The following is a 17,424-nucleotide window of genomic DNA, read 5'->3' as shown; positions in this document are numbered from 1 at the left end:
TGATAGTTGTGAGGTATAACAACAACTCTATTTGCTATTGATCTTTTAATTTTTTGTATAAATATAATAAAGTTATAATTAATATATTACAGACTATTGCTGACATGTTCAGTAAATTTCATTTCACTGTCAGCAATAGTCTGTAATATATTAATTATAACTTTATTATATTTATATTAAAAAATTAAGCAGTTAATGTAATTACTTGTATAATGTGGAGTAGGTTCCTTTACGATTATAGAAACTGACCGCATCTCTAAGAGGTTGGGATATCTGAGCGTGGGTACCATCAATGCAACCCAGAACACATGGGAACGGATTGCGGCGACTTGCTAAAAATTTCTAGCTTGTTTTCCTTTGTTCATCAGGCGTATTTGGAAACTTAATTTCCTCGCTTTTCAAACGACAAATAAGATTAATTATCAATATGAACACTTTATATGCAGTACCAATAGCCACCCCAAATCGATCGCTGATATCACGGAATGACGTGTTGTTGCTGACTTTCCAAATAGTTACATATAAGGCCTTATAGAGTGGAATGCTTACGCGACCTTTGGTGCGCAATTTCCAAAAGGGCTTGATCATGGTGGCCAGTTTCTGAAAAACCTAAACAATTGCAATTCATTGTAAATAAATTACCTTAAATAGTTACATACCTTAAAATTATAGCGCCTCATTCGAAAATGGGAGTAGAAAACATAATCCTCCATCATCAAAATAGATATTCAAAAGTTTTTTGTCTTTACGATGTTTCTCCTATAATTAATATGTTGAATGCATAACACACGCAACCTTATTTATCTTTCCAGCATTTTTTTTGTGCTACTAATATTGCTAGATGTTGGTTCAGCCAATTCTATTGCGTTTATTAACAAATTTTTTAAGATTGCGCTCATTATTAAAGCTTTGACAGTTCTCAAACTGATGCTTTGAATAGCTGCGTTCATAAACATCTGTAATATTTATTGTATAGGTTTGTAAAACAGTAATGCCATACATTTAGGTTTTGCATTAGTTGCGCATTAATTCGTGGTTAATGCTTTGCAATATGCATTTACGAAGACAGCCTTTTATGTTGCTTCCACCATTGAATTGCGTCAAAGTCATTTTACATTGTACTCTTTCTGTAAAATATCGATCTATCTCATCTTCGATACGTGGGCGCGCAGCCCATGTTTGAAATATTTGGAAAAAAGAAGTTCAGGTCATTTGCAGGTGAAGACGTATTTGATGTTGAAGTAATTGGTGAAGATGGAATTTGTGGGGTCTCATTGTGTTCGAACGTGTAAAACTCAATATTGCCTGATATCTCCTCAATGCAGAAATGCTTCACTGCTTCAATATCGACATCTCTCATAGCTTTTGCTGGAGGATATAAAAATAGTGCTACTTTGTGGTAAATGCTTAAATTAGCAAGCCATATACTGTCGATATATGTTGATATGTTAAGTTTAAATCTGACTATTGCTGGAACGTCTGTTTGAACTGCTCGCATATCGTTTTTAATCGAAAAATTGAAGGAAGGACAAAACATATTGACACAAAACCCACCCACATTTCTTGTATATATATATAGTATCTCTTAGTAATTTTACTATGTTTTAATGAGATTTATTGTGATATTTTAAAAGAAAACTGAATAAAAGGATAAGAAACAAAAAAGTTTCAGTTTTGTAGTTTTTGCGAAGTCACAAGAATCAAGGGTTTCGTTCCTTTTAAAACCCCTCCGCGTAGGTATTAAATACATTGTGAATAGGCACGGAATTTGTGAATGTATTCATGAATAAACAGTGAGCCACTTCTTAGTGAATGTATTCATGAGCCTTTCAACTCATCTAATGGTATGCAACGAATAGCTCAAACAATTGTATACAGAGAAGCAAGCCAAGCCAAGTGTGAGCGATAAGTGATGGTGAGACATATTCACACTCGTTATTACACAAGCAAGCCATGTGATTGTGAGAATATATTTTTAGTGAGAGCAAGTATGAGTGAACATTGGGGGTGATTCATGAATATGAGAGTGTAATCATAAGCTGAGTATTCACTGGTATACATAGGTCTTATGACAGCCGTATACATACATCTACATGATTATACATACAAAGTTTGAGGCCCCAATTCTTGCTGACGATTCTCTTGCAAGTATAGTGGGCCATATATGCTTTATTTATTCTTTTTTCTCTATTTATTTTCCACAGTTTGGTGTCAATCTCCACCCCATTTATTTAGCTGTGGGGTATAGAGAGAGAGAGATCGTACCGTTTAGTACCGGAAGTTGAAACTGAGGGATTTTTGTTTTGCTTGTGAATAGCATCAAATCTGTTTTATTTGGGTTAACTCCTAGTCCATTGTTCTTAGCCCATAGGATTAACCTTCGTAGTGCTCTTTCCATAATCTCACTGACTGTTGAAAGAAACATACCTCGTACCTACAATACTATACTTTCACTCCTCCACCGTTTAATTGGAGTAATATTTCGTTCAGCGCTACAACCCACAGTGGTTCCATTTGTATGGAGGATAGCGACAAAAATAGTTAGAATAGAGATACTGACCTGCAATATACACAGCATATTTCTGTTCATGCAAGTACGATATTCTGAAAAAATCGCAATTGTATAACGCCCACTTTTCATATTCTACATACATATATAATTCTCACGTTAAAATACCTGAGCATGTGATAAATTTTGTTCCAATTCCCGGATTTATTATTAAAAAATAGAAAAGAAAACATATGTGGCTTTTAATTTTATAAAATTAAACAATTTATTTTTTACAGTTCAAATAAAATTTGTATTAATTTGGAAGAAAAATAAGGACGTTGTAAACCTCAATAAAAAATTCCTTTACGTAATTAGTCTTCCAACAATTCTATTGTAGATTTTAATAATGCGCTTTTCTTTTTGCATGGCAATTTTCGTTGACCTGTAATAAATAGATCTGAGCTCAACAATAACATATTAAGTAAATCCGTATTTGTTGCAATTCGAGAAGTTTTCCTCGTATGTTGAAGCCTATACCTCTTAATATCCTTGTTTTTGGCTTCCGCAGCTTCCTCTGATAGTTCTCCAATGGATATTATTGCACTTTCGATGACTTCGGAACCATGCACTAGGATCTTGTGAGCTGAAAGTGGAAGATAGAACCAAGGGTACTTCTCTACAAGCCCTTTAGCAGTTTCAAATGCGAATTGCTTAAATTTGTCCGCGTTTATTTTAATCTCAGAGAGAGAGAGTGAGACAACAACAACTAATTCTACATTTGTTTATTGACATTACTTGCAAAAACCAATGCTATAATACGCACATTTGATGTACAAAATACACTTTGAAACTAAAAAGTTAGGTTAGTTTAATGAACTTTATTTAGAAACCTGCAAATCCCTGCACATGAACTTAATATTATTTTAAACTATATACTTTTATCAACATTTACACACTAATCCGGTCACTGCATTCGGTTGACAAAGTCACTAAATCTCCAAATGCATTTAACAAAGAACAACAAAACTGAATCAAAAAGACACTTCATTAAAATTTGTTATTCTAAAAACAACAGCACAATTTAAAAACTTGTTATTACTGAAAAATAATACTATTACCATCTGCTTTAATTTCCATTTTCAGTATTTTTATTAAGACACTTTCTTAGATTAAACTTTTGCAGTTGAATGTACACGTTGCTTTCGTTTTTATTTTTGTCAACTATTTACTTCTGTGCAAGGCCGTACATATGTTGCTTTCACTCAAGAAGTTCCGTTAGAAATAATCAAAACAAACTCAAAATACATAAATTTGATGGCATATGCAACTATTTATTTAGCTACAAGCCCAATATATAAACATAGACTTTTTTTATTTTTGTCGTATGGGAGGAACCACCGTGGCAACCCATAGAAGCGGGGAGAGGACCCCTCCTTGAGGCGTCCCACTACTCACATAACTTGTCTGCACACAGTGTCATCTATGCCACCATGAGTCAGAGAATTAATTATAACATTTACTTCTATATTATTGAAGGCGCCATCTATGTCTACAAATGCAGCCATGGTGTATTGTTTGTAGTGTAGTGATTTTCCAATAACACTTATCACCTCGTGAAGGGAAGTTTCGGTTGATCGGCCCTTTATGTACGCATGTTGGGACTTCGATATTTTGTCCGCCATTATATGACATATAAGTACAATGTAAGTCCATTAGCCTTTATAGTACCTTCAGCATAAAGGAGGTGAGGCTTATAGGTCTAGGTCTTGGCATTATTGTGTGCTCTTTTGTCTGGTTTTGGAAAGAACACCACTTTTATTCTTTTCCAACTTCTTGGGATATAGGATATTTGAATGCTAGCTTTGTATATATTTTCAAGACTTTCTCATTTTCAGAAACGTTAGCGGAGTTACCTCTGAATCTAGTTCTTGAGGATTACTGACACTCTTAATGCTTCCTTTTTCAAGGCATTCTGTTGCTGTATTGCTAAATTTTTTCAATGCTGTTATTTAGGGTGAAGGACGGAGTCATGTGTAGAAGTTCACGCAAGTGAGGAAAGTTCTCTGACGGCCATTCACTTGGTAGTGGCCAGAAATGATTTTTTTACATATGACTCAAGCAGCTCACGACTTCCAGTCTTTGACCGAGTATCCTCTAGGTAGCCTAAGAACATCCGTTTGTAGGCGAGCTAAAGTGAGAAGGCGAAACATCCCTTCCGCAGGGTTGTGCGCTGGGTTTGGGACCCGCCACGTAAAAAAACACCCCCAATGAAAAAGCGTAAACAGCCTCAGATGAGAGACCCCCTATTGATGACGACCATGGCAAAATAATTAAGGACTATGATTTGAGGGCATGCACCTGGAATGTCCGGTACCTTAACTGGGAAGGCGCCACTGCCCAGCTGGTTGATGTCCTCGTGAAAACAAAGGCTGACATCACCGCCGACCAAAAAATGCGATGGACGGGACAAGGACAGGGACGAGTAGGTCCTTGTGACATTTACTACAGTGGCCATATAAATGAGCGCAGGTTTGGTGTGGGATTCGTGGTGGGAGAGAGACTCCGTCGCCAAGTACTATCATTCACTGCGGTGAATGAACGTCTAGCCACAATCCGCATCAAAGCGAGGTTCTTCAACATATCGCTGATTTGCGCCCACGCCCCGACGGAAGAGAAGGACGATGTGACCAAAGATGCCTTTTATGAGTGCTTGTAGCGCACTTATGTGAGATGCCCCCGCCACGATGTAAAAATCGTGCTTGGCGACTTTAACGCCAGGATGGGCAAAGAAGGTATATTTGGCACTACGATCGGTAAATTCAGCCTCCACGATGAAACATCCCCAAACGGGTTGAGGCTGATCGACTTCGCCGCGGCTTGAAATATGGTTATCTGTAGTACTAGATTTCAGCATAAGAAAATTCATCAAGCCACCTCTCGGATCGAAAAACCACAAACCAGATCGATCATGTTGTTATCGGAGGACACATCTCCAGTGTTTTAGATGTGCGTGCGCTCCGAGGTCCTAATGTCGACTCGGACCACTACCTTATTGCAGCCAAGATACACACCCGCCTCTGTGCAAGAAAAAGCGCACGTCAACAAGCGACGTCGAGAAGCTGCAATCACAACAGACAACCGAACGATTTTCTACTCGGCTTGCACTCCTGCTCTCTAAGAGCACTCGTCAACAACTCGGTATAAGGGAACTGTGGGACGGCATTTCAAACTCCTTACGTACAGCTGCAACCGAAACCATTGGTTTTCGGAAAGTGCAAAAGAACAGCTGGTACGACGAGGAGTGCCGTGTCGCAGAGGAGAGAAAACAGGCTGCCTATCTCGCAACGTTACGATCGACCACAACATCTCGTATAAGGTTCTATAGAGTGTATTGTGTGAACAACATACACCTCCTCTTCGTCGATTTTAAAGCTGCTTTCGACAGCACGAAAAGGAGTTGCTTTATGCCGCGAAGTCTGAATTTGGTATCCCCGCAAAACTAATACGGCTGTGTAAAATGACGTTGAGCTAGAGTAAAAGCTCCGTAAGCTTCGGGAAGGACCTCTCCAAGCCGTTCGATACCAAACCAGGTTTCAAACAAGGCGACTCTCTATCGTGCAACTTCTTCACTCTGCTTTTTGAGAAAATAATTCGAGCTGCAGATCTTAATCGAGCAGGTACAATCTTTTATAAGAGTGTACAACTGCTGGCGTATGCCGATGATATAAATATCAACGGCCGCGGTGGCGCCTTTAGTTCTGCTTTTTCCAGACTGAACAGGGAAGCAAAGCAAATGGGTCTGGCAGTGAATGAGGGCATGACGAAATACCTTCTGTTATCAAACAAACAGTCATCGAATTCGCGACTTGGCTCTCACGTCACTGTTGACAGTCATAACTTTAAAGGTGTAGATAATTTCGGCTATTTAGGAACCAGTATAAACACCAACAACAATGTCAGCCAAGAACTGATGAGTCGACGCCGCGAGTTTTCGAGAGCAAAGTGCTGCGAAAGATTTATGGTTGGTCACGGCGAATATCGCATTCGACATTGACATATGTAGTTCAGTGAATTAAGAGATAGCGGCTACGCTGGCTGGGTCATGTTGTCCGAATGAACCAAAACACTCCAGCTCTGAAATTATTCGGCGCAGTAGCCGCAGGGAAAAGCGGAGGAAGAGGAACCCCTTCACTCTAATGGAAAGATCAGGTAGAGAAGGACCTGGCCTCCCTTGAATATCCAATTGGCACCACTTAGCGAAAAGAAGAAACCACTGGCGCGATGTTGCTCACTCGGCTGTAATCGCGTAAGCGGTGTCCACGCCAAAAGAGAAGAGGAACTCACATATTGGCTAATATATGCGGTACAAAGTCACCTCGAAGTTCGAAAATATGTATACCTTATACTTTCAACTATTGCTACCGAGGTCTTAATATTCAGTACGTTGTGGCTTAAACAGTTTTTTATTGGATTTAGACAATTTTTGGTCATAAAGTGGGGCATCTTAAATACACTATTCGTGCAAAGCTTCTTGATTTGTCTACTGGAAACTGAACGAATCAAGTGGAATTTAAAAGTGCGCCATTTTCACAATGTCACATGAGAATATAAAAAAATGATCATTTATATGTATAACCTTATATCTATCTCGATTAGGTTTGGGTGATACGTACAACCGTTAGGTTGTAGATATATATCTATCTCGATTAGTTTTGGGTGATACGTACAACCGTTAGGGGAATAAAACTATAATACTCTGTAACAACTGGTTGCAAGAGTATACAAATAAAACATAGGTGCTTCGCAGCCTCACCATTCCTTAAATGCCTACTTCAGCTTCAGCTCAGTCATGGCAGCGATCAGCTGGAATTGAAACGAAGCAAAGGACGCAGTCAGCGGAAAATAGCAATTAAGCGGCAAGCACTCGGTCAGCGAAAGAAAACAAAATGCAAAGTCAGAATGTACCATGCAAAAAAGGGTTATCTGATCAGACTGGTATTGATCGCTACGTAAACTTAAAAAGGAAATCTAGTCCAATGAAATCAGCGATCAATACCCAGCAATTTCAGCCGTGCACGATAAAAAGACAGAAATTCTAAATGGCAACAGATTTGCCTTACTGAGCAACGAACCTTGACAAACCGCCCCCAATCTATTATAAGCAATATAATAGGCACAAACAATTTCCACATAGTGACCTTCAAAAAAGGTAACATACTCGTATATGAAACAAAACATGAAACATTCATTGAAAAAAGTTTCATGGATGTTGTAAAATACTTGTCAGATATAACAAGAATTACTACTCTTACCAACTAAAGAGCTCAAAAGGCCTAATTGTTGGCATAAAAGGTATAGAGACTTTGGTAGACTTTAAGATATTAAAGAAGCACTGAAAGAGAGTGGTTCTAGTCAGTAGTAAAGTCCCACAACCAATATTCCAAATAGAGTTGATTTCAAATTCTTGCCAATTAAAGAAACATGAAACACATCCGATTTCTTATTTCGTTTGCCATGGTCGTCATCAAAAGGGGGGTCACTCATCCGAGGCTTGTTGTTCCTTTTCATTGGGGGTGTTTTTTTACGTGGCGGGTCCCAAACACAGCGCACAACCCTATGCAGGGGATGTTTCGCCTTCTCACGTTAGCTCGGATGTTCTTAGGCTACCCAGAGAATACTTGGTCAAAGACCGGAAGTCGTGAGCTGCTTGAGTCATATGCAAAAGAATCGTTTCTGGCCACTCCCAAGTGAATGGCGATCAGAGAACTTTCCTCACTTGCGTGAACTTCTACACATGACTCCATCCTCCAATAAATATCTGCTCCATGGCAGAATTACCGTTGAGGAATCACATAAAAGAAATGGTCCAGTACAATCCACACACTGCCAAGAATATGGAAACACGGAAGCATATAGGACCTACGCAATGTCTGTGTGGTGTGTGGTGATTTACATCGTTCATCAAAATGTGCTCTTAAAAATAAGGATTTAAATAAAAATATATTAATTTTGGAGGAAATAACATTGCGAACTATAATCAAATGATAAATATTTCTCCTAACGAAAATATTAAAATCACTGTCCCATTTTCAAAACCGGGTCATCTTAAAATCTAATACTATACAAGAAATCTATGCAAATGTGCTGAGAGGCAACATTGCATAAATGCAATTGGCCCAAAACCAACCATGTAGAAGCGTTGAAACTATGATTTTCAACCTTACCCAATGTATGGCACAATTTATGTCTACAATGCAAAATATGATTCGAGAGATGATAAAATCACAAAACCAAATATTGCAAACTTTTTTAAGTAAAAAATTGATGTATTGAACATTTGTATTTGGAATGCTAACGGTGTTAATCAACATAAGTTGGCACCTATTAGATTTCTTGATGAAAATAATATGGATGTTATACTATTGTCAGAAAGTCATCTTACGAATAAAAACAATTTCTTTATACCGGGATTTAGACTCTATGTTAAAAATCAACCAGATGGAAGGCACATTGTGGATCAGCAGTGTTGGTTAGAAAACGTTATAACCACCATGCATTAGAATCTCATGTTACAGCGCAGTTACAAGCTACAACAATATTTTTATATAAAATCCCTGCTGGGACTTAAACCTAGCGCCTATATACAGCCTATCTCTATTTAAAATTACAAACACCCAATTTAAAGAGTTTTGTAGAACCCTAGGTCATAGATTTCCAGCAGGTGGAGATTACAGTGCAAAACACATGTATTGAGACTCATTACAAATTAATCCAAAAGAACATCTGTACAGGCACAATAAACTTAACCCTTTTGTTGCCACCCGGGTACCCGGGTACCCACCGGAGTGTACTTTGTTGAATATTTTTTCTAAAAAAGATAGGCTAAAATCCTCTTGTATCCCCAAGGTTTAACCGATTATCTAGCGAATTGTGCATTATACACAGTTTAAATTTTTTTCTAACAGAAAAATATGAGTTTTATTTTTTTAGAAATGTTACATTTGAAAATAAAAACACGTCTCAGCCACCCGGGTACCTGGGTACCCCGACAGAAGTTCGGCGCAGTTTGTATAATACATTATGATTATAATTTTATTTTATACCTAAAAGGAGTAAATAAGTATCTATGATAACTACAACAAATTATGTTCATCTTTAACTATTTTTTGATAAAAAATTGCTGTATATAATAATAATAATAATTTTATTTTGCGACATGAAGTTACAAAAAAATTAATGATTTTTCTGCTTTGTGCACAGTGAAATATAACTAATAATTTAAACAAGTAAATTTGAATAACTAAATTTTAAGAATTAATTAAAAATTTAAGAAAAATGAAAAATTACTCATTGTAATGTAAACATTTAGAAATGTTCACCGAAAGCTGACCGCATACGGGCTTATCGCACTCAACGCAGGATTTCAGTGTCTTTCGGCGTTTGCGAATAGGCTGCTGCGCAAAGAAACTTTCGACTGGGATTTTGGTAGAGTGGTTTCGCATTATTTGCTGATTCGAGACACGTTCTTCGATCATCGGCATTGATCATTCTTCTCACAATTGTCGAAGGAAAAGTCTTCGTCTGTTTGTTTTCTTACAAAGCATGCTGTTATTCTCATAGTAGATGACATAAGCAGGCACACCTGCAATGTCGAGGATGTTAAAAAAGAAAGCCAGCGGCCATCTACACGTTCGCTGTTGGGTGGAGTACCTCGTACACATTTGATCCATGGTGTCAACTCAATTATTTTTACGTATAATGCACTTATACGCACGAATTCGCTTACGGGTACCCGGGTACCCTGGGCGGCAGATAGTGTGATTTTTTTTGGGTGGCAACACAAGGGTTAACATAATATCTCCTGGTAAGCCGACATATTGACTTAGTAATCAAAACAAAATACCAGATTAATTGATTTTGCTGTAATCAAAAATATAGATAAATCGCACATAACAGTTGATTCATGTACTTACCTTTTTTCTGATCATTATCCTCTACTAATAAGGCTATGTGAACAATCTATTAATATTGAGTATATTGAGTACAAATTAAATACAAGAAGAGATATTGACGAAAGCATAAGAGAACTCAATGATATAATACCTAACGCAGTTGTCTAAGCAACAACAAACAAAAACTATAAGCCGCTTGGTCACAGAAAAATCAGTAATAAAAAAATAAAAAAGCTTGTAAATGAAAAAAGGCGTGGAAGACGAGAATGGCAGATAATTCGCTACCCTTCCACTCAGCTTCGATTGAAATCTTCTCAACGTAAATTAAAAAAAGCACTTAAACGGAAGGAAAAATTCAACACCGAAACAAACATATTAGGGTGTGCCATTCTGAGGCAACCTTTTTTTCAACTGGAAAAAAGGCTCAAAACTTTCGAAAATGTGTAAAAAAAAGTCACTTAAAAGATGAGCTCTTAATATTAATATTAAGAGGTGTCTATTTCAAATTTTCTGTTTTCCATATAAATTACATGGAAAAAAATCATTTTTTTTGTGGTGGTTATTGTGCGGAGGTTTTATATGTGCCCCGATGGCTGCCAGTAGGGATGGTAAACTCGATCCCGATTCTACTCGAGAGTCCGCACAAATAACACCACAAAAAAAAAATGATTTTTTTTCCATGTAATTTATATGGCAAACAGAAAATTTGAAATAGGCACCTCTTAATATTAATATTAAGAGCTCATCTTTTGAGTGACTTTTTTTTACACATTTTCGAAAGTTTTGAGCCTGTTTTTCAGTTGAAAAAAAAGGCTGCCTCAGAATGACACACCGTAATACATATATAAAGAAGCTAAGCCAAATTGAAGCAAGTGAAATTCCCTTCGTAAAGCCCAAAAGTTCATTAAGTCAACTCTAACATGCCTATACTTGGGTGGAAATTGGGCCCGAAGTGCCTAGGAAAGGTTAATACCTAATTGCCCAGAGAACAACTTTAAGCTGTCAATTTTACCCGACATAGCGAGCGAGTTGCTTTAGACTTTGAGCACTTCACATTTTGAAATTAGTAGAATCATAAAAGATCTTAATCTAAAAAAGTTTCGAGGATATCATAATATTATCACACAAATGCTAATTGCAATTGTGGTGTGAAGGCCTTTTATATAAGATTAAAAACATTATACCTTTAGAATTGTATAAAACATTAGAGTCTTATTTAAATAATAGAAAACTTATGGTTAAAGTGGGAGATTTTATGTCTGATGAGCGACAGATAAGAGCTGCACATTTAAATTGGCTTTTAAATAAAAAATCTACACTTAGCCTAGACAACAAAGTGCTTTTAAATAATGCGGTCCCAAAGCCGATTTGGGTTTATGGAATTCAACTATAGGGTACGAGCTGAGCAATTAATATTGATACTATATAATACAAAAGTTCCAATCAAAAACGTTTAGAACAATCATTTGCTCGCTATGGTACATGCATAATGAAAATATCCATAAAGATCTTGCTATTCCAATGGTAAACAAAGAAGTAGAGGACAGCAGAATGAAATATATATCTAAGCTCCAAGAGCACTCAAACCAATTGGCGAATGCATTAGTACCAGGGATAATAGGATACCCATCTTATTCCAGTGTGAGAGCGCCTCAAAATAAACGTTTTTTAAAACATTTTCCATAGTGGCCAGATCAAACGAAATAAGAATTTTTGGGCAAGTAAATTAAAATGCCCAACTGTACTTTCCACACCATCCAGGAGGTATGCAAAACGGCGCGTTACCAAAGTTAGTTTTGGGTGCTCGGTTCCCCTTTAGGCCTATATCACTCATTAAAAATTTATTTACATAAAGTAACAAAACAGCAACAGTTCATTAGTATACAACGAAAAAAACAAAACTATAAATGTATACATATAAGGATAAAAACAAAACAATAACAATTCATGTAAAAAATATATAAAAATATCACAGTGTTAAACGAATTATTTACATATATACAAATGCCTTCATTTAAATACCAAATTCTAATTTTCGTTAAAAAAATTGCTTTCTAATTTTATAACCTCTTTATTCTACCTGTTTAAAAAAATTTTACTTTTTTATATTCTATCGTAAGTTTAAGTTCGCATATTGTAACCACTAAAAAATAAAAAAAATTTGAAACCTATAGGTGTGAGACACACAAAATTTTATTTTTAAAATTAGGGATAGAAAGGTCTTTATTTAAAAATTTATTTTAATTCTAATAAAAAGAGCTATAACTATTTTTGGGTCACAATTATTACAACACAAAAATGGCTTAACATTTTTCATTTTATTAAGAAGAATATTTCCTATTCCTATTTTATGACAATTACTGTCGAATTCTTCTAAAAATCTTGTTTCCAAAATTTTTACAAATGCAATTTAATCAGGCGGCTTCACTAAATTGCATTTGTCTATTTGATTTTGAAGCATGAAGATGAATTCGTCCGAAGGAATTTCATCTCCTAAATATGGTAAAGGCAGGGAACATGTGTGCAGTTTGAAAATTTTTAAATAAAAATAGCCGCAAAGTAGCTAAACGTATTTTCTTTCAAAAAATTAATTTTTAAACTACTGTCTAATGTGATTGATCTAACGAGGGAGTGTTCAGGCCGTGGTAAACCTTAAAAATCCTGCCAAGAAAGGTCATTCAATAGTGAATCCTTACATACATTACGCAGAACATTATTACTATGTTCCGAAATTACTGTAGCATCAGTTTCTAAACGAAGCTCACAGTTTCCTTTTGTTATGACGTTTACGTAACGTAAGCCCCACGGTTTCCTAAACAAACCAGAGAACATATAAGGCGTTACTCTAGTGCCTCCTCTGCTTCGAATCTGCCCAAAAAAATTTTCTAATTTTCTGTCCTGACATGTCTCGTCTTCATGTACGGAAAACCTGAGAGTCACAAAAATCGCCACAATCGTCTTAAACTGTTAATATTTAACATCCACCGCTTTATAAAACTAAAATTTTTGGTTATGTTGCTTTCTAAATCGTCTACGACCCGAATAGTTTTTAGAATTTTTTCTGCCTCATTTAAAAACTCTAACTGTTCAGGGGAAACTACAACACTTTTTAGTGGGTACAACAGCCTCAACGAAACTGCTATTTGAAATATCAAATAATTTATTAAAAAACGAAACGAATTCCGCGGTATTAATTAAGCTCATACTATTCCAGCTTAAGGCTCCCGAGCTATATAGGGACAATATACCAGAAGCGACCGTATTACTCAATACTTGAAACGCTAATTTAACCTTCATTTTTTGGAAGGTATTTGGATAAATATGAGCAACGGTTAATTTATGCGCACACAGATAACTCGACTTAGAGTCGGTTTCATAAAAATGAACAATATCCGACCAGCTTACCCGACAATTTTTAAAGAAAACCTAACAAATTAGCGAAAATCTGAAAATTGGTGCCCTGGGGGGTTACTTTGTAAGGCGTTGCACAAGTGAAAACGCTCGTTAATGAAAAAAAGCAACTCTGCAAGGCGACAAGCGCATTGGAAATTGCGTTTTGCGCATTTATTTTTACCCCTTCGCATTGGAAGCAGTAAACGAGTGTCAAATCTGTGAGTTTAACGAATTTTTGATTCGATATCAAACTGGCAAGCGCAACGGACAAAAAATGTAAGTTTATAAGGCATATTTGTAGTTTTAATTAAAAAAAAATTATTTAACAAGGAACATTCTAAAAATAAGCAAACAAACCCAACACAATTCGAAATTTTAATTAATTATATGGAAACACATTCTGAACTTTCCAAAGGACAACTGAAAACTGTGGACGCGAAAAATGCTGCAAATAATTTATGGAAAGAGTTGGTATGTGATCTTAATGCTGCGGGGCCACCATCGCTCGATGTTTTAAAATGGAAAAAGGTAAAAAAGATAAATTATAAATGATTTTTGAAGCACATATTACTTAATTATTTAAAGGTTTGGTCGGATTATAAAACCCATTTGAAAGCAAAAATGCGGCGGAACAAACTAAGTATCTCTGGATCTGGTAGTGGTCCACAGACATTGCTCCGTAACATCGTTGGGGGAGCAGGTTAGTGAGCTTCTGGCAATGGAAATATCCGTCAGTGGAATAAGCGGCACCTCAGAATTTGGTGCATCACAGTTAACTCAACCAAGTGGGTCAGACATCACAACCGACGAATAATGAAAACCTAAAGGTGATTTCAAAATGTATGAAAAAAACATAAAATCGGTAAAAGAAAATATAAATTGGCTGTTGAAAAATTCGAACACAAAAAGGGATTGATTTGAACAAAACAAAACTAAAATTTTAACGGCCCGACCAATAAAAATGTTGTATTTTAGTTATTGACATTGAAGTCTGTTACTTATTTTTTAATATGTACTTACTGATAATTATTTATTTATTATATTAATAATTTAAATGAATTGTTTTGATTTGAAGACGTATTTTGTGTTGATGTGATAGTTTTTACTTTTTATTACATATATAATACTTACATATATAGATATGTATGTACTATATACACATGTGCAATAGACTAAAGCTTTATATCATTAATGTGAATTTTAATCAAATAAATGTGAAAATGTGAAAAATTGAAAAGTTTACTTTATTAAATAGTGTTATATGTTTTTAGAGTAATCATACTGTTTTTTATTTGATCCCTTAAAAGTTTAGCAATATTGGTTTCTTTCGCATTTCCTTTGGTTTCAATATAACTAGCATCGACTTCTTCAACTTCTACGAGGTATGACAATTAAGTAATGAGACTGATTCCATAAATAACACTTTAATATCCCTCAAACCAACGCAAATAAAAAGAATAAGCTGGATAGACTTTTACTCATTCAATATGGTCCGTGAAAACAATTTTAACTTGTTGCTACGCTCAGGGACAGTAATATTTCATTTCTTAGAGGATATGTTTGTAAAGAGGGAGAGCGAGCATATGCGCTACATTGCTATAAATCAGAGTAAGCTGCGTCCTTGGAGCTACGTACACCTCCAAGAAGCCTTTACCGAAAAATGCAACGTCAACCCCAGTGACTTGAGGGTTGGAGGATATGAGGGAGAGCGAGCATATGCGCTACATTGCTATAAATCAGAGTAAGCTGCATCCTTGGAGCTACGTACACCTCCAAGAAGCCATTACCGAAAAATGCAACGTCAACCCCAGTGACTTGGGTCACATGACGGTACTCCCGCCATCGTTCTTAAACAGTTCCCGTTATTCAAGACGCACTGGACTGGACTTATCAATTACGATTACATGTACCCCAGCCGCGCTCTCTTGAAAGATACGCAAATGAACAAAAATGGTTTCCCATTGTAGGCGCGTAGAGAGCCCCAGGAAGGAACAGCAGAAACCGCGTCCATGGACAATAACTGGGTGGTTCCATATTTGGTAGAGGATCAAAATGTATACTCCCCTTATTCTACGCCGTTTTTTCTAACGCTTGTTTTCTATTTCTACTGCTCTACTTATCCTACCCCGTTCATATTTACGCTTTATGTTTAAGCTAATTTTAAAGTTTTGGTAAAGATGGATAAACGTCAAAAATCTCAATATTACAGTATATATTTTTAATTATGTGTATTCCTCTTTAAGTTCGAATAGCAATCACCCGTCTGAAGAATAACAAGGCGGCGGGGGCCGATGGATTTCCGGCCGAGCTATTCAAACACAGTGGCGAAGAATTGATAAGGGGCATGCAATAGCTTCTTTGTAAAATATGGTCGGACGAAAGCAAAAATGGAGACCCCACAATCTGCGCCAACTACTGTGGGATAAGCGTCTATCGAGGGTATTGTGAAGAATTAAAGGCCACCGGCAACAAGCTGATTCGACCTTATCAGTATGACTTTAGACCTGGAAAATCAACAACGGAACAGAGATTAACCATGCCGCAAATCGTGGAAAAGAGCCGTGAGAAGAAAATCGGCATACACCACCTCCTCGTCGATTTCAAACCTGCTTTTCGCAGCACGAAAAGGAGCCTTTATGCCGCGATATCTGAATTTGGTATACCCGCAAAACTAAGGACCTCTCCAAGCCGTTCGATACCAAATGAGGGTTCAGACAAGGTGATTCTCTTTTGTGGGACTTCTTCAACCTTCTTCTGTAGAAAATAATTCGAGCTGCTGAACTAAACCGAGAAGGTACAATCTTTTATAAGACTGCCAAGCTGCTGGCGAGTGCCGATGATATTGATATAGTTCAGGAGGAGGAAGACTTCCACTCCGTTGGAAGGAGCAAGTGGAGAAGGACCTGGCTTCGCTTGAATTAACCAATTGGCGCCACGTAGCGAAAAGAAGAAACGACCAGCGCGCTGTCGTTAACTCGGCTATAATCGCGTAAGCGGTGTCTACGCCAATTAGGAAGAAGATATGTACATATTTGCAATTCTGTAAAAATTGTTAATTTTTTATTAGTAAGGAAAAATAAAAATAAATTAAAATATTTAGCATTTTAAAAATATTTTTAATTAGGAAAGGGAAATTGCAACCTTGCATCAGCTCTCGATTGCGGATATTAGAGCAGGTCAGATATACTTTTTTATATGACACTGCAGAATAAGCGCAACAGAGATGTATGATCACATGTATACGTCCGTGTGAGGGGAAAAGTGGTTAGAATCTTCATACGGCCTATGGCAAGCTAACCACTTTTCATTACCTTTGAGGGTTTGCCAACCTACTGTTTCACTAGTTTTTTAACCGCTCTCGGCTGGCAGGGTACATAAACATTTATATGCAATGTGCATACATTAATAATAAAAATGCGTATAGGAATTGTAAACTGAATGGGTAAATACAAATCATATATTTATAGTTTCGAAGCCCACATAAAATAACATTAAACACACACACATGTATTGAATTGTACACTTGGGAACAACCCCATATCAAGCAGCATAAACAAAATGCTGCAATACATACAAACATACACACAA

The 17,424-nt window shown here is 36.6% G+C and overlaps 2 long non-coding RNA genes across 4 annotated transcripts; one reads left to right on the top strand and one right to left on the bottom strand.

The window, feature by feature from the left end:
- Positions 1–206: 206 nt before the first annotated feature.
- On the bottom strand, positions 207–1,888 carry LOC125775717 (uncharacterized). The gene is made up of 3 exons (XR_007421324.1): positions 660–1,888; positions 460–600; positions 207–394 (listed from the first exon to the last, which is right to left on the bottom strand). It is a non-coding gene; the product is annotated as an uncharacterized LOC125775717 (long non-coding RNA).
- Positions 1,889–9,678: 7,790 nt separating this feature from the next.
- Positions 9,679–17,051, top strand: LOC125775657 (uncharacterized). 3 transcript variants are annotated; one of them, XR_007421249.1, is made up of 4 exons: positions 9,679–12,207; positions 13,658–14,112; positions 14,252–14,364; positions 14,422–16,778. It is a non-coding gene; the product is annotated as an uncharacterized LOC125775657 (long non-coding RNA). The 3 variants fall into 3 exon arrangements; XR_007421248.1 differs by having other exon boundaries at positions 9,679–14,112; positions 14,167–14,364; positions 14,422–17,051; XR_007421247.1 differs by having other exon boundaries at positions 9,679–14,112; positions 14,422–15,059.
- The last annotated feature ends 373 nt before the right edge of the window (positions 17,052–17,424 follow it).

The sequence above is a fragment of the Bactrocera dorsalis genome, chromosome 1, assembly GCF_023373825.1.
Source record: "Bactrocera dorsalis isolate Fly_Bdor chromosome 1, ASM2337382v1, whole genome shotgun sequence".
Classification (NCBI taxonomy): Eukaryota; Metazoa; Arthropoda; class Insecta; order Diptera; family Tephritidae; genus Bactrocera; species Bactrocera dorsalis.
The sequence above is the reverse complement of the archived record's forward strand: the minus strand, read 5'-3'. Positions and strand labels throughout refer to the sequence as shown.